The sequence below is a fragment of the Pistacia vera genome, unplaced genomic scaffold (genome assembly GCF_008641045.1).
Source record: "Pistacia vera cultivar Batoury unplaced genomic scaffold, PisVer_v2 Contig271, whole genome shotgun sequence".
Lineage (NCBI taxonomy): Eukaryota > Viridiplantae > Streptophyta > Magnoliopsida > Sapindales > Anacardiaceae > Pistacia > Pistacia vera.
The window spans coordinates 337,088-360,609 of record NW_022196081.1 but is presented as its reverse complement, the minus strand read 5'-3'; the positions used below and the strand labels follow the sequence as shown (position 1 = coordinate 360,609).

The 23,522-nt window shown below is 39.3% G+C and overlaps 1 non-coding gene and 2 pseudogenes across 1 annotated transcript; 1 reads left to right on the top strand and 2 right to left on the bottom strand.

Annotated features, from left to right (window-relative positions):
- Positions 1-1,636: 1,636 nt before the first annotated feature.
- On the bottom strand, positions 1,637-2,323 carry LOC116133615 (annotated as a pseudogene).
- A 1,149-nt stretch (positions 2,324-3,472) lies between these two features.
- On the top strand, positions 3,473-3,579 carry LOC116133646. The gene has a single exon (XR_004128592.1). It is a non-coding gene; the product is annotated as a small nucleolar RNA R71 (small nucleolar RNA).
- Positions 3,580-16,304: 12,725 nt separating this feature from the next.
- LOC116133613 lies at positions 16,305-19,190 on the bottom strand (annotated as a pseudogene).
- Positions 19,191-23,522: the final 4,332 nt, after the last annotated feature.

Sequence of the window (23,522 nt, the reverse complement as noted above, 5' to 3'; positions counted from 1 at the left end):
TTACCCTTTTTATCTTTGATTTCTAGATCAAACTCTTGCAACAACAAAATCCATCGAATTAGTCTAGGTTTAGTGTCTTTCTTGTCTAACAAATACCTAACTACAACGTGGTCTGTAAAGACAACAATCCTAGAACCAAGAAGATAAGACCTGAACTTATCAAGGGAGAACACTACTGCAAGCAACTCTTTCTCGGTAATGGTGTAATTACATTGAGCATCGGAGAGGGTCTTGCTTGCATAATAGATACACATCACTTCAAAAGGTAGGTTCCAATCAAGAGGTTGCATGATGGGTGCTGTGGTCAACACTTCCTTCAAAATGGTAAAGGCAATCATACAAGAGTCATCAAAAACAAATGGCACATCTTTAGCAAGCAAATCACATAAAGGCTTAGAGATCTTGCTAAAATTTTGGATGAAACGCTTATAAAATCCTGAATGGCCTAGGAAAGATCTAATTTGTTTGACCAACGAAGGCGGTGGCAGTTGAGAAATCAACCCCACCTTTGCCTTATCCATTGCTATCCCCTTCTTGGAAACTACATGACCTAAGATAATTCCCTCTTGAACCATGAAATGGCTCTTTTCCCAACTAAGAACAAGATTTGTCTCTTTACATCGTTTCAACACCAACTCAAGTTTTTCGAGACAATCATCAAAAGATGTATCAAACACAAAAAAATCATCCATGAAGACTTCAAAGAATTGACCCACCATGTCAGAAAATATCGATAACATGCACCTTTGAAACGTTGCTGGTGCATTGCATAACCCAAAGGGCATGCGACGAAAGGCAAACATACCAAAAGGATATGTGAACGTGGTCTTTCCTGGTCTTCGGGGGCAACTAGTACTTGGTTATATCCAGAATAGCCATCTAGAAAACAATAGAAAGCCTGCCCTATAAGTTTTTCTAGGATTTGGTCAATAAATGGGAGCGGGAAATAATCCTTCCTAGTAGCTAGGTTGAGCTTCCTATAGTCAATGCAAACTCTCCATCCTGTGGGAGTACGGGTAGGAATTCGCTCACCTTTTTCATTTTCAACAATGGTGAGACCATTCTTCTTAGGTACAACATGGGTTGGACTCACCCATTGGTTGTCGGATATAGGGTAGATGATACCCACATCAAGCCATTTGATCACCTCTTTCTTCACCACCTCCTTCATGTTCGGGTTTAACCTTCTTTGAGCTTCATGCACCGGTTTAGCATTCTTTTCACAAAATATACGATGCATGCACAAAGAAGGGCTAATCCCTCGCAAATCGGCTACCGACCAACCGATTGCTTCCTTATGTGCTGTCAAGATTGCCACTAATATCTCCTCTTGCTCACTATTTAAGTTGGCGGCAATGATCACAGGTAAGGTCTTGTTGGGTCCTAGGAAAACATACTTTAGAGTATTAGGCAAGGCCTTCAACTCTAAGACTGGTAGAGACTCAATTGACCTTGGTTGTGTTGTCTTAGACAAAGGTGGTAAGGGTTCATACTTGATGTTCCCAGGTCGACGCTCTTGAGTGGGCGACCTAGCCATATACGTACTAACCTCCTGAATCTCAGACATGACACTCAAGCTACATATCTCCTCAACAAATAGATTCATAAGAGTGTAAATTGCATAATCACATAACATCTATGGGGCATGAGCCTCCACTAGACTGTCAATAGCATCAACCATGAAACACTCGTTATTGTCCTCACGCATTGGTCCTAAACCAGCATTAAACACATTAAATCTCAGTTTCCTATTCCCAAAAGACACTTCCATCTCTCCTGATCTACAGTTAATGCAAGCATTTGCCGTTACTACAAAAGGTCTTCCTAAAATAATTGGTGGCATCCTTTCACTGCTCATATACTCCATGTCTAAGACAAGAAAATCCAGCAGAAAATATAGTTCCTCAACCTTAACTAACATGTCCTCAATTAGGCCCCTAGGCATTTTGACCGATCGGTCAGCTAACTATTGGATGACTTCAATAGACTTGAGTTCACCTAAGTTAAACTATTCATACACGAAAGTGGGTAATAAGTTCACGCTCGCCCCTAAGTCTAAGAGTGCTTTATCAATCGTGACATTATCTATCACACAAGAAATAATAGGAGCTTCAAGATCCTTTAACTTCAGGGGAAGGTGGTTTGAGACAATCACACTTACATTTTCTGGTAAATGTACAGTCTTGGATGTGTGAGATTTCATTCGCCTCTTTTGCGTGCACAAGTCTTTGAGGAATTTGGTATAAGAAGGTACTTGCTTAATGGCATCTAAGAGTGGAATGTTAATCTGCACCTGCTTAAACAACTCAATCATTTCATCCATACTAGCGCTTTTCCTAGTAGTGGGAACATTTGGGGGCTCTAAGCACTGAGGAAATGGTGCTCTCGGTATGTACGATGCAGGGGATGGTTCATTCTCCCCAACTTTTTCCTTTCCCGGTCTTTGAACACTTGACTCTACAAGTGGCTCACTCTCACTCTCTTTGGCTTGTCCCTACCTAGACTTTCCTCTTCTCTACCTTGGACTTTTACTTCCCACTTAGGCCTAATTAGCTCTCGGCCGCTCCGAAGAGTCATCACGGCCTTAGCTTGTTCGGAAAACCCTCTCTGTTGAGAAGAACCACTTGGGTTACCTATGACTTGACTAGGCAATTGGCCTTGTTCCTTCCTATTGACTACTTCGACTATTTGACCAATCTGGGTCTCTAGCTTACTAATGGATTGGGAATGGGAATGTAGAAGTTGGGTATTCTACTCTAAATCTTGGAACCTAGCATTCATGTCGGCTTTTTGTTCCTGCATGGTTTGGAGCATTTGAGCCATCATTGATTCTAGTGAACTAGGCACTAGAGTGGGCTGTTGAACGGGAGGTGGGATCCTAGGTTGGATTGAAGGTTGCTCCCTATAATTGTCTTGCTGATTGGAAGGATTGTTCCTGTATGACATATTATTGGGGACATTCTGAGGTGGTTGTGGCTTCCATGAAAAATTAGGGTGGTTACGCCACCTAGGATTGTACGTGTTTAAGTACAGGTCGCTCCGTCTCTGGAAGCCTTGTGTAACCTGCACTTGCTCCTCAAAAGGGTCAGGGGCGGGTTCCTCAATTGGATGGTCAAGAATGGAGTGCATGGCAAAAACATCCTGGTTCGCCCTATTATGAGATGGTTGTGTAGAGGGTTGCCCTTGTATACATGCAAACTTGTCAAACCGATGGGCCAACACCTCTAACTTGGAACTATTGTCATCTAATCGTGACACCTCATACACACCACCCTTCCTAGATGGTTGCCCTAAGATAGGCATTCTAGACGCATAAATTTGGTGAATTGAATTTTCACTTAAGGTCTCGAAGAGTTGCCATAACTCATTCTCGTTCTTGTGCATAAATGTTACTCCACAAGAGGCATCTACCATATTCCTATGCCTCTCGATCAGTCTGTCATAAAAACTACAAACTAATTGCCACCTAGGGACTGCATGATGGGGACACTTCCAAAGCATTTCCTTCAAACGTTCCTAGCTCTCATAAAATTTCTCGCCATCTAGTTGAGTGAAACTAGTGATGGCTTGTCTTATGCTATTGGTTTTACCAATGGGATAATACTTTTTTAGGAATCCTTATTGCATTTGGGCCCAAGAGATAATGGACCCTGTTGCCAAAGAATTGAGCCACTGTTTGGCTCGATCCTTAAGTGAGAATGGGAATAAAATTAAGCGCACAACATCTTCATTCACATTTTGAAGTGTAACTGTGGAGCAAGCCTCTAAAAATTCATCTAAGTGTTTGTATGGCTCCTCATTTAAATTCCCATAATAAATTGGCAGCAATTGGATGACACTAGTTTTGATCTCATAGTGTTGTGTCTGGACATTGGGGATACGGATACATGAGGCTGAAGTGTAGGTGGTGGGTGCGAAATGTTGGCTAAGGGGCACATGTGCGGGTTTATCCTGGCCAGCCATCCTACGTGCTTGTTTTCTATTCCTCTTACAAGTGCGTTTAATTTCAAAACTCAAAGGTAATAACTCTTCGTTACAAGACCTTCTTGTTAGTAAACGACCCAGTTACGCAGCGGAAAACAAAAACAAAAACATAAACTCTATGGATCGTTCCTTAGAACTAAGATCCGGGTACAAAAATCACAGTTTATATAAAATAATCAAATCTGCAAAAATCGGTTCAAGGTTTAAGAAACTATACCCACGTTTGGAGGCTCCACCAATATTGTCTCTGAACGTGTTTGCTATCGATCCAAGTATAGGATCGAACCGTAGAGGTCCACACGAAGACAATCAACAAGAACCAAGGAAGGATTTGCTAGATCCTCCTTGGCCTTAAGAAATCAAGAAGGAAAAACAAAAAGTATTTGTTTTCAATGGAACAGTAAAAGTGGCGTGGGAGAGTTTTGAGGCTGGAGGTTTTCTCTCTTTTTCAAATGAAGAATGAAATAATAAAATAACACACTTATTCAATCTACACTTTTTCTTTTATAGACACCCAGGATTGTATGTGTTCGAGTACGGATCGTTCCGTCTCTGGAAGCCTTGTGCAACTTGCACTTGCTCCTCAAAAGAGTCAGGGGCAGGTTCCTCAACCGGATGGTCAAGAGTGGAGTGCATGGAAAAAACATCCTAGTTCGCCTTCTGAGATGATTGTGTAGAGGGTTGCCCTTGTATAGATACAAACTGGTCAAATTGGTGGGCCAACACCTCTAACTTGGAACTAATATCATCTAACCGTGACACCTCATACACGCCACCCTTCTTGGATGGCTGCCCTGAGATAGGCATTCTAGACGCAGAAATGTGATGCATTGAATTTTCACTTAAGGTCTCGAAGAGTTGCCATAACTCATTCTCGTGCTTGTGCATAAATGTTCCTCCACAAGAGGCGTCTACCATATTCCTATGCCTCTCAGTCAGTCCGTCATAGAAACTACGAACTAATTGTCACCTAGGGACTGTGTGATGGGGACACTTCCTAAGCATTTCCTTCAAACGTTGCCAACTCTCATAAAATTCCTCGCCATCAAGTTGAGCAAAACTAGCAATGGCTCATCGTATGCTGTTGGTTTTACCAATGAGATAATACTTTTTTAGGAATCCTTCTTGCATTTGAGTCCAAGAGATAATGGACCCTGCTGCCAAAGAATTGAGCCACTGTTTGGCTCGATCCTTAAGTGAAAATAGGAACAAAATTAAGCACACGACATCTTCATTCACATGTTGAAGTCTAACTATGGAGCAAACCTCTAAAAATTTATCTAAGTGTTTGTATGGCTCCTCATTTAAATTCCCATAATAATTTGGCAACAATTGGATGACACTAGTTTTGATCTCATAGTATTGTGTCTGGACATTGGGGATATGGATACATGAGGCTGAAGTGTAGGTGGTGGGTGCGAAATGTTGGCTAAGGGGCACATGTGCGGGTTCATCCTGGTTAGCCATCCTACGTGCTTGTTTTCTATTCTTCTTACAAGTGCGTTCAATCTCAAGATTCAAAGGTAATAACTCTTCATTAAAAGACCTTCTAGTTTGCATTCACCAACCAAACACACAAAAGGCTCAACAAGCAACGCAGCAACAATGTCAAAGAAAATTAACTAAATGCAAAACCTAAGAAACAAATTTTACTAAGCACACGAAACAAAAACAAATCTAAAATCTAACGAAACTATACTTAATGAAATTTCCCACGACAAAATGTTTAATCAAAACTAAATTTATCAATGCAACCTAACAGAATTTAATACTAAGGACAAAAATTAAATCCTAGGAATAAAAAAAAAAAAAAAAATCACAGGTTAAGAGAATTTCACAATCGGGACGTGCAGGATCTTCAATGCTCACGACACGCTGAAGTGTTTTCCCAATTGCAATTTTCCTGCAAAACAAACACAAATGAAACTATTCCAATGAAAATGAAAATGAAAATAAAACAAAGTAAAAATGAAATTACGCAAACAACCTAAAAAGAAAATAATTAACTAACAATGCAAAGAGAGAAACTAAACGGAACACAAAAATTAAACAATTCACCCAAACAAAGTAATCACTACAAAGAAAATAACACAAACAAAACAACAAAGACTAAAATAAACCTAGAATAAAAACTAATGACTACCCAAACACACAAAGTCAAAAGCACATTGCTACACGGCAACGACGCCAAAATTCTGTTAAACCGGTCGTCACAGTCACAAAATTAAACCTAAATACCGTAGTTAGCGGTAAGCAAGGTCGAATCCACAGGGAGAAAGACTAACAACCTAATGTATTTTAAGTAGTGGAAATGAAATTGGCAATTGATTAATGAAACTAAATAGACTAAATCCAGATAATGAAATAGTGAAATTAAAACAAATAAAGACTTTATAATAAAAATGTTGCTGTTATGGTTTTGGTTCGACACGAGACCGACTCACACAATTCTTCTCCACCCTCTACGATCCCCTAAACCTACAAGGCAAGGTAAATCAATGAAATTGCTTCCTGACACTCTAGGTATAATCTATCCTGTCTCACCCAATCACTCAAGTTCGATTGGTTAAAGACTATCATTGAACACCGATAAACGCTACAAGGTAATACCACTAGTTGGTACGCGATTAACAAATATAATTTGTCAACAAGTAATATCCAATCAACCAACTTCACAATAAACGCAACAATAGTAGAAATTAAATTAAATCCAAACAGAACTCAATTACAATCGATGCGAAGTAATGAAAAGCAATATTCATCATTTAATTATTTCAAACCAACGTTTATCATTCAGCAAGTTCTATGAAAACATTAAATCATAATGGACAACAATATTCATCACAAATTATAATCAAATCATATTAAAGTATCGAAATCAAACATGAAACAAAAACAAATATAATCCGAAGCACAATACTACCAAATGTCCTATAATCGGGCTCATCCAACTAGTCGAGAGCTGATGAGGATAGTCGTGGAGTCAATCTCGATCTCGCCTATGCCGTAACAGACAACTGGGAACTTAGCCGCTCATGGTGATGATTACGGAGGCCGAAACGGTGGAAATGAAGCTGGCCATTGCGGAGTGGAGGTAACTGATAGCGATATGATGCGAAGAAGGGGCGAAAACGACCCACGGACAGCCGTACTCGTCGAAAAACGTTAATTTTTCGACGGGTCTTCCAGAAAACAATGGCGGAAATGGGATCCGAAGGTACCGATGGAAAGCTCTAGTGATGGGGAGTTCAGATCAGGTCCTGGGGAGGTGGGAAGTCGTCAGAAATGAGCAAGATCTGGCCTGGAAGATGAAGAGGCGCAGCGGCGATTTGGCAGATTCCGACGGTTTTCGCGGCGGCTGAAGCTAGGGAAGTGTAGATCCGACCGTGGGGAAGGGAGATCGACTCTTGGGGAGCTGAAACGTTGTCAAAAAACGGCCAAATCTAGCCGGGAAGACTAAATGTCGCGGTGGGAAGATGAAGCTCACGGTGGCGTGCGTGTTTCACGATGGTGATGAAGGGATGATGGTGACCAGAGCAAGGGGAAGCCGAAACATCGTCGAAAAAGGAGATGAAGGGTCGCCGGAGCTTGATCGAAAAAAGTGAAGAGTCACTGGAAAATGATGGATGAATAACCCCCTGGTTCACACAAAATTTCATTTCTTTTATAGAATAATTTGTAAAATATCACTTGCGTCCCTGCATAATTGCAAAGTGACAAAATCAACCCCCTAAAACATGACATTTTACCCCCTCAACAACATAAATGAGACAAAATCACCCTTAATCCATAAACCACAACCTAATATCAACTCATATACTTTCCAAAATCATTCCAAACACGTTAAATTCATAAGAAAAATATTAGGAAGCGATTTTCGTAAATAAATTCATAAATTCTTTAATTGTCTCAATATACTTCAATTTAATCACACATGGGGTATTTTTATCATCAAAATAAAGTCACTTTCATGACTCTAACAGATAAAAGGTCCACAAGTGGTTGCTATTTGTTTATTGGTCCTAATCTGTTACAGTGCAGCTCTATGAAGCAAAAGGTAGTGTCTCTATCTTCTACAGAAGCTAAATACAGAGCACTTGCCCAAGGGGCAACTGAAATAGCTTGGTTTCGCATTTGTTTTCTGAAATTGGTCTAACACTCAATGAGATACCTGTTATTTGGTGTGATAATCAAAGTGCAGGGTCCCTAGCTTCCAATCCAGTTTTTCATGTTAGAACAAAGCACATTGAACTGGATGTCCACTATGTCAGGGAACAAGTTGTTGCTCAACATCTTAAAGTACTCTATGTTCCTACTGATCACTAAAAAGCTGATGTGTTTACCAAGTCTTTGTCCATTACTAAATTTGAACATTTCAAAACCAAACTTACAGTTGGAGCATGTCCTCAGAATACCAGTGTATCAAAATTTTCTCTTTCAACTACTAAAATTGGCAGTTAAAAGGTTATGGATGTGTTTTTAACTTCTGCTCTTATATTGGTTGTTTTCTGATGACTGATGAAAATGATGATCTCTGGCTGACTTATATTGGTTGTCTCTAATGACTGGTGAAAATGTTGATTTCTGTGGTGGCTGACTTATATTAGTTGTCTCTGATGACTGGTGAAAATGTTGTTTTCTGTGGCTGACTTATATTGGTTGTCTCTGATGACTGGTGAAAATGTTGATTTCTGGCTGGTATCCTGTGGAGAAGTAAAAGATAGATGTGGTACTGCAGTCTGTTCTAACAGACCTGTGAGTATGATTGAGACTGGTGAAATTTGTTCAGCAATATTCTGGTGTCATTTGCTCTAGTACAGAAGTTGTTTGTTTGTCCTTAAGAAGAAGTGTGGCTGTTGTGCTTGTGAATAATTTTCTTATGACTAGTGAAGTTAGTTTAGTAATGTTTTGATACAGAAGTTGGTTGTTTGATCTTGTGAAGAAGTTTGGTTGTTACTCTTTTGAAGATGCTCTTGTAAGGAAGTTTGGTTGTTGCTCCTGTGAAGATGCTCTTGTGAGGAAGTTTGGTTGTTGCTCTTGTGAAGATGCTGTGAAGATGCTTTTGTGAGCCCTTCTTCGTTGGTCTTCCTTTGAGGCAATGATGATGTGTGTTCTGAGCAAGCAGTCCTCTACTCTTATGAAGATTANGAAGTAGAGAACCTTACTTTATGCAACATATCATATTTGCATTTCATGAATGCATATAAGAAAGATTTCAGGCATGAGCCATCCATATGCATATGTTTATTTGAGTAATCACATAAGAAAGAAATATGAGAAATGAGAAAGAAACACTCTAAGAATAGAGATAAAGAAAAGAACTAATTCTCTTATAATAAAGAGAAAGAAAGAATTAGCACTAGAGAATAAAATGAATAATAAGTGCTACAGAAGAGAAAAGAGAATAGGTTGTGCGATGGGGAGCCCGTGAGTGTAAAAATTATCCGCATGTAACCGTCATAAGAGAGCGGTCTCTGCCATGAGAGAGCAGAATAAGAATGAGAAAAAGAATTTGTATAGCCGTGAGAATACATGCGGATGAGGGCTATACACGAGAGAGAGTACACTGACATGGTCAAGGGTTCCAAATCCATGCATCGACCAAGACCGATCGGCGAAGAATAAGAATAAGAATAAGAATAAGAGAAGAATAGAAAGAAAAGAAAAGAGAGAAAATGCATTGTTATGCTTTAGTGTCTCATCCATGCATGGTTATGATATTCTCCATGGGTGATGAGAATAGAAAGAAAGAAAAGAATAGTGAGAGCTAGAAGTAAAGAAAGAACAAGAGAGACTGAATTGAAGAAAGTGACAAGAGTACGAAAAGAATTGAAGAGTAATATATGGGGACTATAGAGTAGAAGATTTACTTACTGAGCATCTTTGTGCTCACCCCGTTGTTTTTTATGTTTTACAGGACATAGGTGAGGACGTGGTCGGATGGACGTCAGCAAGCGAGGAGACTTGGCTGCACTGTCCACTGTTTTTGAGAATCTTTTTGTACAAATGATGCTGTACTATGTAAAGAATGTATTATTAAATAAAGAAAATTTTTGGGCCCTACCATTTTGATAAATATACTTGTCTTTTTATTAATATATTTTATGAATATGATAGTAGAAAGAAGTTGTTACATTTTTGGTATCAGAGCAGTGATTTTGGGATGGGACAGTGTGTCATTCTCGCCGCTACGACGTGTCTTATCCGACCACTATAACTTAAATTATTTCCTTATGAGAATGGTTGTTTTGTAGATGAGACGTAGTAATAAAAGAAGGGTAAGAGTGTGATAAATGAGGGAGAATCCTCTAACCCGCCGGAACAAACTCCCCTTACCCTTGATAAGACAAGGATTCGAATCATTGTACAGCAGGTGTTAGCAGGGAGTCAGGGGAGAGTTGTACCGGAGAGAACCGAGACCCCTAGTAGAGTACCGCCCATAAGACAAGAGCGAGAAGGGCCGGTACCTCAGACAATACAGAATTGAGTTGATCCGATTCAGGGGCTTGCAAGTCAGCACCAGCATCCAGAGTTTAGGGGTACTAGGGACCCGTTAGAAGCAGAAGAGTGGTTTAAGTCCGTTGAGCGGGCGGTGGCCTTGTTTCCCATGAATGATAGAGAGAGGATCAGCTATGCTAGTTTCTTATTTCGGGGTGATGCCCGAATTTGGTGGGAATTAATGGAAGAGACTCATGACACAGCAACTATGACTTTGGGAGATTTTAGAAGAGTATTTGAGGCCGAGTATCGAATGGTTGACCGGGTTCATAAGAAAATACAAGAGTTTATTAATCTGAAGCAAGGGATGAGTACAGTGAAGGAGTATTCAGTTAGATTCAACTCCCTTACGAGGTTTGCACCCGGGATAGTGAGTACTCCCGAGTTGAGAAGAGAGAAATTTGTTCTCGGGTTGAGGTCGAAAATAGCCCGTGATGTTATGATAGGAGCAGAGCCCCCTCATACCTATATTGAAGCATTAGAGCGGGCTTTGAGAGTAGATATTTATGTGAACAAGATGAGTTCGGAAGGGCCATCCATGATAGTACAAAATGAACCGCCCCCTGCTCCATAGAAAGAAAGAGTTGAGGTTGGGAGAAGTAAAGACATGAGGAACAAAAAGAGGTTCCAACCAAAGAAGAATAGGGGCGATTGGCAGAGTAAGCGGCCTAGAATTGCTGGAGTCACTCCGTGCCCTAAGTGTGGGAAGAATCATTTGGGGGAATGTCTAAAAGAGTTCGGTCCGAATGTTTGCTATAGGTGTCGCCAGCCAGGGCACCTAATGAAATATTGTAAAGCTCCTCCTCCACCAGCAGCACAGGTTTCTAGAGGTACGAATGCCAGGGTGTTTACCATGGCACAGGGTGAGGTAGAGGCCAGTCCATCAGCTGTAACTGGTCAGTTATTCTTTCTTGCAGTTCCTCTTTATGTTTTAATTGATTCTGGAGCCACGCATTCTTTTATATCTCATGGGATGATAGAAAGATTAGGTCTGAAATCTGTCGTGGTAGACCAACCCATTAGGATAGAGTTACCTGATGGGGTTAGTGTTTTGACCTGTGAGATGCTTCCAGGAAAGTCCGTAGTGATTCATGGAAGAGAGTTGTTAGTTGATTTAATAGTCTTTGATATGTCTGATTTCGACATGATTTTGGGTATGGATTCCTAGGGAAGTATGGAGTAGAAATTGACTGTCGGAAGAAGAAAGCAAGATTTAATCTTGATAGTGGTGATAAGTTTAGTGTCAGAGAGGGCCATCAATTGAGTATGTTGATCAGTAGCTTGAAAGCTAGAAAGATGCTGAGAAAGGGGTGTTCAGAATATATTGCACATGTAATGCAGAGTGGTGATGTTCTTCAATCAGAAATTCAGAGGGTGCCTGTAGTTCGAGAATTTCTGGGTGTATTTCTGGAAGAGTTACCGGGTTTACTTCCAGAGACAGAGATTGAGTTCAGTATTAAACTAGCACCCGAAACAGCACCAATATCGAGAGCCCCTTATCGAATGGCCCCAGCGGAGCTTCAGGAATTAAACAAACAACTCCAACAACTTTTAGATAAAGGTTTTATCCGACCAAGTCATTCTCCCTGGGGAGCTCCAATTCTTTTTGTGAAGAAGAAAAATGGATCTTTACGGATGTGTATAGATTACAGAGAGCTGAATAAGGTGACAATGAAAAATAAGTACCTGCTACCTCGGATAGATGATTTGTTTGATCAATTAAAGAGAGCGGCAGTGTTCTTGAAAATTGATTTGAGGTCAGGGTACCATCAAGTGAGAGTGGCTGAGCAAGATATAGTTAAGACCGCTTTTCGTATAAGGTATGGGCATTATGAATTTGTAATGATGCATTTCGGGTTAACGAATGCCCCAACGGTTTTTATGGACTTGATGAACCAGATATTTCACGATTGCTTGGATCAATTCATCGTGGTTTTCATTGATGATATCTTAGTTTACTCTAAGTCGAGAGAAAAGCATGAGGAGCATTTAAGAATGCTGCTACAACGATTGAGAGAAAAGAAGTTGTATGCTAAGTTTTCCAAGTGTGAATTCTGGTTGAATCAAGTATTATTTATGGGCCATACTGTTTCTAGCGAAGGGATTTCAGTGGACCCGAGAAAGGTGGAGGCAATCCTTGAGTGGCAAAGGCCGAAAACAGTAAAAGAAGTGAGAAGCATCTTGGGACTAGCAGGCTACTACCGGCGATTCGTGGCAGAGTTTGCCTAGTTGGCTAAGCCATTGACAGCTCTTACCAAGCAGAGAATTCCTTTTATATGGTCAACTGCTTGTGAAAAGAGTTTTCACGAGTTAAATAAAAAGTTGACATCAGCTCATGTTTTAATGTTGCCATATGAGGGTGTAGATTATGATGTTTTTACATATGCCTCACTGCAGGGACTTGGTGTTGTATTAATGCAGTTAGGTAGGGTGATAGCTTATGCTTCTCGTCAATTGAAAGAGTACGAGACAAGATACCCTACGCATGATTTAGAGTTGGCAGCGGTAGTCTTTGCTTTGAAAATTTGGAGGTATTACCTTTATGGTGCAAAGAGTAATATCTACACCGACCATAAGAGTTTGAAGTATTTCTTTACTCAGAAGGAGTTGAATATGAGGCAGAGAAGGTGGTTAGAGCTAGTTAAAGATTATGAGTGTGAGTGTGAGCTTAAATATCAGCCAGGGAAAGCTAATGTAGTAGCCGATGCATTGAGTAGAAAAGCTTATTTATCCCGACTCACAAGACAGAGAGAGTTAATACATGAGTTGTGTAAAGAACAGATTGAAGTGATTCAAGGAGGGATTGCCAGGTTAGAGATTCAGTCTACCTTACTGGACGAAATCAGAAAAAAAATCAAGGCGTTGATGAGTGGTGTTAGAAGTTATTGTAGAAAGTGCATGAGAATGAGAGACTAGAGTTCCATCTGGTAGATGGTGTTCTCCGTTTCAGGAATCGGTTGTGTATTCCTCAAGATAAGGAGTTGAGAGAGAGAATTCTTACGGAGGCTCATGACACACCCTACACTACTCATCCTGGAGCAACCAAGATGTATCAAGACCTAAAGAAAGGCTATTGGTGGCCAGGTATGAAGAATTTTATTGCAGAGTTTGTAGCTAAATGCCTGGTATGTCAACAAGTGAAAGCAGAACACCAAAGGCCATCAGGATTGCTTCAACCACTTAGTATTCCTGAGTGGAAATGGAAGAGTATCTCGATGGATTTTATTGTAGGCCTCCCTAGAGTTTAGAGAGAATTTAATGCTATTTGGGTGATTGTTGATAGATTGACAAATCGGCCCATTCTACTGGTCTGCAAAAGCGACAAGCAGGGGGGTCATTTAGCCATCGTACGCTATTCCGTACGATGACGCGGAAGGAAACAAACTCTCTAAATCCCAGAGAAAACCCTAACAGAATGATTCGAGCCGCCATTCATGGCTCAAACCCGACATGAGCGTCTCGTCTCCGATCAACTACCGGTAGACTAACGCCATTTACCAACCACGGGGAATAAGAAAACAAAAGCAGAGAACGATTCTTACCTCTCAGAATACGAAAATGGCACCTTCTGCTTCAAATATCAGAAACACGCTAGTTTGGAAGGCAAAGATTCCAAGCTTGCGAAAGTCTCTTTCTCTCTCTGAAAAAGACGAGTGTGGTGACATTGCCTAAGATGGATCTGAGTTTTTATAGCGAAGGAAACGACGCTTGGTTTTCTCAAAATTAAAATGACGTTTGGGCAGAAAAATGTCTCACCATTGATCACGACCACGTGTCGCAGATCAGTGAGGAAGAGTGACCGTCACGATTAAAGAAAACAAAACCTTCATCCTTTTCCGTTGAAAAAATCAAGCGACAGCACTCTCTCCCTCAGCATTAATTGCGCCCTAATCTGCATTTAATGCTCTGATAAGAGGTGTCGTTTCAGCATGTCATGCATTTAATGTTTTGATAAAGGGTATCGTGTCAGCATACCATGCATTTAATGCGCCTGGTTGACACTTATTACACACAAGACACGCCTGTCAGAGCAGAGGCTATTTCATTAAATGCATCCATATCGAAAGTACAATAGGTAACGCCTGATGAGGTCAGGCCGCTCACCCTTAACAAGCGATGACCATGCGAGGTTATGTTCTCAAAAAGTGCTACCCCGACCTCTTTTCAAACAGGTCAGAATCACCAGAATTTCCCAAAAGCATCCAGTCGCGACATGAATTATAGTTTCCAAGGTTCAATCCTCAAACCTTAAAAACTGGGAGACTTCTGTTATGCCTAAAGAATGCAAGGTTGACGTAAGGTTCAGTCAGCGTGCAAAAGTCAGAGCATGGGTACACCCGCAGCCGAGTCACGTGAGGAAATGAGCAACATGCTCCTGTCAGTGCAGTGGGTGCGCGCCAGACCAGCCAGGAGCTAGAAAGCTTCCACATGTTCGAATTCCTGCACCAAATCACGTAAATCACTCTGGAAGGTGGGCAATGGGACGTAAAGGAAGATTTGTATGGATAATCTCACCAACTCACAGATTTAGTAATCATAATCTTAATCCATCCCACTATAAATTGAGGGTTCTACTCTCATTTTGAGGATTAGCTACTCTTTCTCAAGAATATATAACATCCTCTCTCTTGTATAATCATTTATAAGTTAGTCCGCTAAAGCGACCTGACCTCTATCATTAATACAAAAATCAGTGGACGTAGGACTTGCTTCCTTAGTATCCGAACCACTTTAAATGCTTTTTCCCAATGCGTTTACTTTCATTTTTTTTACATTCACATGTGTCTTCTGGGCCTGCTTAGCATTTCACACGTGCGTTTGGTTGGTGTCAAAATCACGTATCAACAAGTTGTAAGAAATTTTTTTTGTTTATATAATTAAAATGACATTATTAGTTAGATGATTTTATTATATGTTTATATAATTCAGCCCATACATTTATCAAATGTTGCATGAGTACACTATTCAGCCACTCTCACTGCCAAGAATTTAATCTAAGAGGAAACAATGACCATAATGTTCTCCAAAAAAATGAGTACAAAAAGAAAAAAAAAAAAAAAAAAGAATAATGAAACAGAGTATTGGACATTGTTTCAGTTAACTACTATAATCTGAAATAAATAACATTACTAAATGCACCATTCTTCTACCTTATTATAGAATTCAAGTGTTGTAAGTGTTGATGCGCGATTTTGACACCAACTAATCGACACGTGCACAACGTTGATTGGTTAAGAAGCACACGTGAATATGGATTGTGAATATGAAATAAATGCAATGAGAGCTTTTAAAGTGGTTCGGATGCTAATGTAGCAAGTCCTACGTCCACTGATTTGTATTAATATGGTGGGTCAGGTCGCTAAAGCGGACTAACTTACAAAATGATTGGAAAAGTAAATACAAAGCTTTTAGAGAGAGAGTTCAAATGTAAAATGGTCGAATCCCCTTAATGAAGGGGTCTTCCTCTTTTTATATCAAGTTGAATGCGTGTAATCATCATTAAATCCTTGGGTTGGTGTGAATGTCAGGACATAATCTGGCTTTACGTCCCATTGCCCATTTCCCAAGCTGATTTTACGCAATTTGGAGCAGAGAAGCGGACACGTGGGAGCTCCAGGGCGCTTGGCAGGCCTGACGTGCGCTTACCGTTCTGACGGGAGCAGGCCAAGTTTCGTCATGTGACTCCACGTCAGCCCTTGATTTCCCAGGCATAACAGTAAGCAATCAACAACTTCGAACAGAAGAGACTACGATCCCTTTCTCCTTCTGCGAGAATGCTTTCAACATGATCTCCATTATGCATTAATGGATTCTTAGCCATTTTACTTTCTCAATGGACCGGATGCTGTAGTCTCTAATGGGGTGAACATGAAATTCCCAGAAAACATAGCTTCTTTGCCTGCCCAGTGAACTCTCAAATTGTTAAATAAATATACCAAGGACAACTTTTTCAGCAGTTCAGACAGTAGCAAATTAAATATTGAAATTACTAGTGCTCACCAGAAAACTATAAGAACAACCATTAACAGGTTACTGAAATGCAAAAGACGGTGAGAGCATTTTGTCAATTAAATTAGCTGGGCAACACACTTAATTTAACTGCAGAACAAAAAATTTATCCTAAGAGATACACAGCATATATGCATCAAATCATATCAGAGAAAAGAGGAATGTTGACTTGCCAGTTAAAGACAGGCAACTGACTTCCCGACGGACATACCTTGTCATAGCCTGTAGAGATGAAAAAGTTAACAGTAATTATATGGCTTTAGGAGAGAAAAGGCTCAATAAAATCTTAGAATTATCACAGAGAAGGTGGAATAATTTGCAGATAGAATTTGATCCGCACACATAAAGATAGAAAGATGGCATTTTCAGTAACCCTCTCTGTATTGCGGGATGTGTACCACAATGATTAACAAAGTATGCTGTTTAGTACGGAAAGACAACAGCTACATAAGTGAGCTGATGGTTCACTGCACCCCATCAAATAGCAGTGACCATGACGAACTTTCCTTCATTGCTGGAAAGAAACATTTATCTCTTTGTAATGGAGGATTGATGTATTATATTCCAAAAATGTCATTTATTTAGATCCTAGCCAGGAGATTCATTATTTTATCTGTTATATCTATCACATAACTAAAATTAATGGAGACCTTGCATCCAGCAAGGATGACAAACATAGCGACAAAAGCAAAGATGAATACATGCCTGAACTGCCCGTAATGCAGCATCATCTAGCTTCGAAGTACCATCATCAGAAAAGATATTCCTGGAGCACAAACAACTCCAGTGCATATCGTTTTAAAAGGTAAATATCCAAAAAAAACTTTGCCCAGGCAAAAGTGCCTACCTCACCCAAGGACTCCCGACTCTTACAGTCACTGCCTAAATTATGAACACCAGACTACAATAAATTAGAGAGTTAGTAATCACAAAAAATCTACCCACAAATATTTCTCCCATGACAATGAAATAGTAAGATATGAGCACTGATAGTCCCCTTCATGTCAAATGCAATGCCAAGACTGACTTTTATAAAATGGTTTACCTCCATATTACATTTTGTAGCTCATCCTGTTTAGCCTCTGGAAGCATGGCAGCATCATAAGCAACAATATTTCCGTAGAATATTTTCTCCAACTCCTTCATCCATTTTGACAACAATAAGTTAACGTGCATTACAAAAATTTGTAAGCAATAGTTGAAAAAGTAGACAATTAATTACAATGCATTTGTAGTATAATAGAAAGCTAATGATGATGAAGCATTGCACATGCTCTTTATATATAAAACTGCTTCATAGCTAGCTACGCCTGTAGTCCAAATATTGCCAGCACACTGATGGATGAGATGAGAGATGGAAACCTAAAATAAGTTTTGGGGTCTAGTTGTAAAACAGCACACATAAGAACTGATTATCTATGGTCTTATCTTTTAAGAACTAATTGATGCTAAGCATTTTTCAGCAAACAACATGAGGATTTTGATTATATCTTAATGAATTTATATAATTTTCAAACATATCCCAAAAAAGAGAAATCAGACATATGTTCAAGATAATTTGATTGGCCTTCAATATTCTCCTAGGCCAGCTATGAACACATTAGGAATTTAGGCATCTCTTTAAGACTGATAATTTTTCCAGTTACAAAGGATTGGGGGGAAAAAAGGTTTAACTAGGAAGAGAATAAAGGTCATAGATGCAAAGTATATATGAGATTTATCCCCAAATTAATTGGGGCTCATATAAGCAAAATGAGCACAGACCTCAGCTTTGGATACTCTCAGCTCCAAGTCATGATTGTAGATCTCATACAGATATTGACCAAGCTCAACGCCTTCCTTACTCTGTTCTTTTAAGTAACGCAGAACAAACCACATATGTAGTACAAGCAGTGAGAATGTCATTCTAAAGGTTTTCTCCAAGTAAAATATTGCACAAGAAAGACAATGGTTTGATTTATTACCACTATATGAATGTGGAGATACAATAAAATAACTCAAATAGCATGTATCAAACCTCACTACCTAAATTGACACAGATTATTTCACAACTTTGCCTTACAGCATAGCATGTGTTCATTGGATATCAAATTAGAAGAAGATAAGAACTTTCAGAATCAATGATCATTTCTACTGCTATTACCATTCCCACAGTTCCTATATTATAATCTATTTACTACGGAAAACTACACTATTAATATGATCTCTAGTAAAGTTCATAGATTCTAGAGTGAAGAATCAATAGAACCATGAAAACTAAAACGAGAAAGAACTGACCATCATATTAATATATGGCAGGTTTATCAACCTGCATGACGACTCGCCGATATATCACATTTGCGCCTCGAATAGACTTGCTTTGTTTACTATAAAACAACATGAGCTTGAGAATAAAACGCTTAATGCCCTGATAATGTGGCTCCTCAATTCTGCGGGGGAATCCAGGGGCACAGCCAAGGAACAAGGCTTAGACCAAAACAATTTATCCAAATTTACCTGCCCAAATATTTTAAAAAAAAAAAAAAAAAAGAAATCACATATAAATCTAAACTACACACAGATGGAAAAGCTGTAAATTAGAATACCGGTTGTTTGGTGGGAGTAGGAGCTTGTGCCACAGCTGCAGCAGAACCATGAAAATGGTTTCTATGTGTTATGTATTTTAGTGAGCTGAGTGCTCGGCTACATCTTGGCAACATTATTTGGCGATCGTATCGGATTGAAAACAACGTCTTTTTGAGAATGGAAAAAAGAAATTGAAGGAAGAGGAATGAAGTGAAGTGAATGGAGCAGCTGGGTTTGTTTCAATGATTCATACCTGGTATTCCTGCTCCGTTTCTGATAAGCCCTAAACCCTTGAGCTTGTTTACCGAGAATGATGGAGAGAATTAAGAAGTCAGCAAATCTAACTGCAACCAAGCAAAAGTTGTTAGATATTATTTGCTCTGGATTTAATCCCTTGAGCTAACAGACGTCAGTGAATTGCATAAAAAGACGAAACTAATCCTGTCGGGAACGAAGCTAAAGCAACTTACGTGGTGCAATTCATGGAGAAGTTAAGAGTTTGTAGTTTTCTTTTCCTTTTATTTCATATTTCCAATTTAAGTTTCGCACTAAATTATCCTGTGATTTTTATTTATTTAATTTTTTTTTTTGATAAATTAATATTAAACGTGAAAAGTCTAATTTACTCCTATTATGTTAAATTCAGAATAACGGTCGTCAGTACTAAATTGGTTTTCACCCGCCAAAAGTACAAAACTACATATCAATATATATTACTTAAAAACCCTGGGCCTGTTTCACACTGGAACCAACTGAGCTTTGAACCACAGTTGGTTTTGCCTGGAACTACAAAACTTATAACTGACTATTAATTTACAGTTTCCCCTAAAGAACTTGGGAAGCTGGCTCTGCTATTGCATTTGGATGACAAAATTGAATGTGTAAAGGACAAACTACATTAGAGATATTGTCCAAGGCTTTTGCTGCTCATTGACTCCATTTCCTTTATCAACAAAGTATTTTACAATAAGAGACGGCACCTTCTCACTATGAGTTTGCATTAATACCTGCAATGATTCAAATTTTCAAATTCAATACTTAGTAGTGCTAAAGATAAAAGTATTTATAAAGTAGGAATTTTAAAAATAAATTAAACAAAGCAAATCTTAAGCCCCACGCGCTCACAACTCTCTTTTTTTCTGTTACCCACTTTTCCCACAACTACCACGCTCAAAACCCACGCGCTCACAAAGATACATCAATTCCACCCTAGACAGTAGACATATGGGCCCATCATATTGAAATATCAATACTTTTCGGTCTACTCACGTGCGGTACAAGCGCGTCCTCTGTTCTGTTTTACCCAAATCAGTTTTCTTTTGATTCTGTTCTACGTGCGGGTGCATGAGCACTTATAAACATAATTATTATCACGCGATTTGGTTTTATTCTCTGCAATTTTATTCTCAATTTTCATTAATTCATATTATCTCGTTTTGTAGGAGGCAGCAAAATCATGTTATTTAAACGACGCCGCAAAAATGATACATTTGGGCAGACAAGCACTATATCTATATCTACTAACACAAATCAGTGAAAATCACAGTTATCTCTCTCGCCTCATACACACACACTTAGATTAACACTCTAACAGTAACCTTGAAGAAGAGCTGAAGACGAATATGGCTTCACTGGACGAAAAGGAAGCCGGTCATGAACTCTCATTATCACCTGTTGACATTCACGTCTCATTGGAACCTTCCAAGAACGGCCACTGCTTGACTGAGCTTAAGAGTAGCGGGATGCTCAACTGGGGTAATAGGAAGAAAGTTCTGTTCCTCAGAAATGATGAGATGGAGAAACTAGACGATGAAGAAGAAGATGTGAAGTTAGATCGGTCACCTGAGGAGATGAAGGAGAATCGGAAGAGAAAGCGCGCGGCGCACGTGTTTATTACTAGCTGTGAGAAGAAGAGTATGAAGAAGAAGAAAGGGATAAACAATTTAAGTTCTAGATGGTCGAAAGAGAGGTATCAAATAGCTGAAGTGAACATGTTTGATAATGAAGGAGAAAGAAGCGGTGTTTGGGAAGCCGATATTGAGGCCGGCGTTGAGAATGGAGGCGAGGAAATGATCGGTGATACCGGTCTGTTGGATCATTTTTTGAAACACAGTGCGGGAAAGGTGGCGCCAGGAGGAGGAGAGGTTTCGAAGGAGACACAACGCCGACGGAGCTATGGAGTACTGGTTGGAGAGTGCTGATTTGGTTAATATTCGAAAAGAGGCAGGAGTTGAGGATCCTTATTGGATTCCACCGCTGGTTGGAGCCTTGGTGATAATCCGATTCAGGATCCCGTTTGTGCCATGGAGTTCAAGCTGCTCAAGGAAGCCATGGCCAAAATGGAAAGGTTACTTGTTAATTCCTTGTAACAAATTTGATGTTGAAATGTACTGATATATTTTGTGTTTGTTTGGAAATCTACAGGAACATGCAGGAGCTCTTGCTAAAGAAGCAAGAGGATGATGTGGCTATTGTGAACACTCCAAGTTCTTGTATACGAGTCAAAACTTTGATCATGACAACTCTTGCTTCCATTGAAGGTAATGATTAACTAGTGAACAGGGGATTTGATCCCCAGAGTGTTGTTAATCTAACTCTTTCGGTGTTTTGGCGGAGATGTACACAGATGGTGAATAAGAAAGCTAAGATTCAAGGACAATGATGGAATTTCACGCTCGCTTCGTGGAATGAGGTATTCAATTATTAAACTTCAATTACTGAGTTTCCTTTTATTTCTGATATGTTTATCTTCTTTGAATCTTTGTCCGATAATTGAAAACAGTGGTGATTAATGTTACAATAATTAATGCTGGACATGTTAACAAACATTTGTTAGTAGTATAGTTATATTTTAGTGATGATTGGTTATTTATGGTGTCTATGTTTAAAGCTTTAACTAAATTCTACATTGCATAAATTAATGGTAATCATCCAGGTCTAATGGAGAAGCTAAAATCATCAATGGAGGAAACATACAAATCAAAATCAACCCCACCGTTCTACAAATGGGATCAACATATCACCTGCGACTATGACAAAAAATAATACCAGAAGAAAGAGCCGCCAAAATAGAAAGACTAAAGAGCGGCTTCAGGATATGGCCACAGGGGAGTTTTATGTGGCCGGACATGGCAATGTCGGTTAGGGATGTAGTCCCTCTTGAAGATCTCATTATGTCTCCAACACCTCCCTCAGTTTCCTCTCCTCCACCTCACCACCACACCTCCTCCTCTCTCCCGACCTTCCCCAAATGGGAAATCATTCAATATCCCTGGTCAAGCCACGGCCTGAGAAGCGCCCCATTGCTGTCACTTTGAGTAATCATTCTTTTCCTTCTGAACACCACCACCACCAGCCCAGTTTGTGGAAAAGACAACTACTGCTGTTACCATTAATACCAGTGCCAAAACTTCTCTTATTAACCTCAATGTATTTCCAAACAACCAAAGAGACGACCACCACTGCTATTTCATTTGTACGTATAACTTCATCGCGTATCTCAATTTCATTTTATCATCAGTTTTTTTTACTATGATTGAAGATATAATATAAAGTTGGCATCTTTTTGTTACAGTTACAACCTGAAAAGCAAGAGGATGCTATGAGGCAAACCGTGGGAGGTGAGAAAGGAATATTAATGGATTGTGAGCAGAAGAGAAGGGGATGCTCCTCAGCTTCATCATCATCTTCTTGGTGGCTCAGCCACCCGAATCCACCTTTGCATAAACGGGGTTGAACATTTATTATTATCATCGTCATCATGACCACCCAGTTTATATTTTAATTTGCTGTTTTAACATGGAAAGAATGATAATTTGGCTCTTATATTTAGAATACATGCATACAAGATGGTTTTTCAATTAAGAACTTCGATCTTATTCTTGAAAAAATTAACTGAATATAGTTTGTCTTATTAGAGTTTACTTATATAAGACAAGAACATAAAGAACAAACTGAAATTATTTGAACGTACTTCTCTTTTTGGAAGATACTTAGTGACTATTTCATTGTTTTTACTGCATGCTCTATTTTATTATATTATCTTAAAAGTGATTTCTGGCCGTCATCGGTAATTACAAGCAAGTATGCAATTCCCAATATATTATATTAATTTAGGAGTAGATAACAAGGAAGAATTAAAACCAGATTAATATTTCTGAAATAAATGGTCACATTAACCATGAAAGATGGTTTTGCTCAAAGCACAAACAAACAAGGAAAATTTTACTCATTTGTATTTACTTATCCCAACCTATAAATTCTTACAAACACATATAAATACTTAAAAACCCGGCCTGTTTTACACTGCAACCAACTGAGCTTGAACCACAGTGTTTTTGAATGGAACTACAAAACATATAACTGACTATTAATTTACAGTTCCTCCTCAAAAACTTGGAAGCTGAATACATTGGCTCTGCTATCGCATTTGGATGACAAAATTGAATGTGTAAAAGCAAACTACA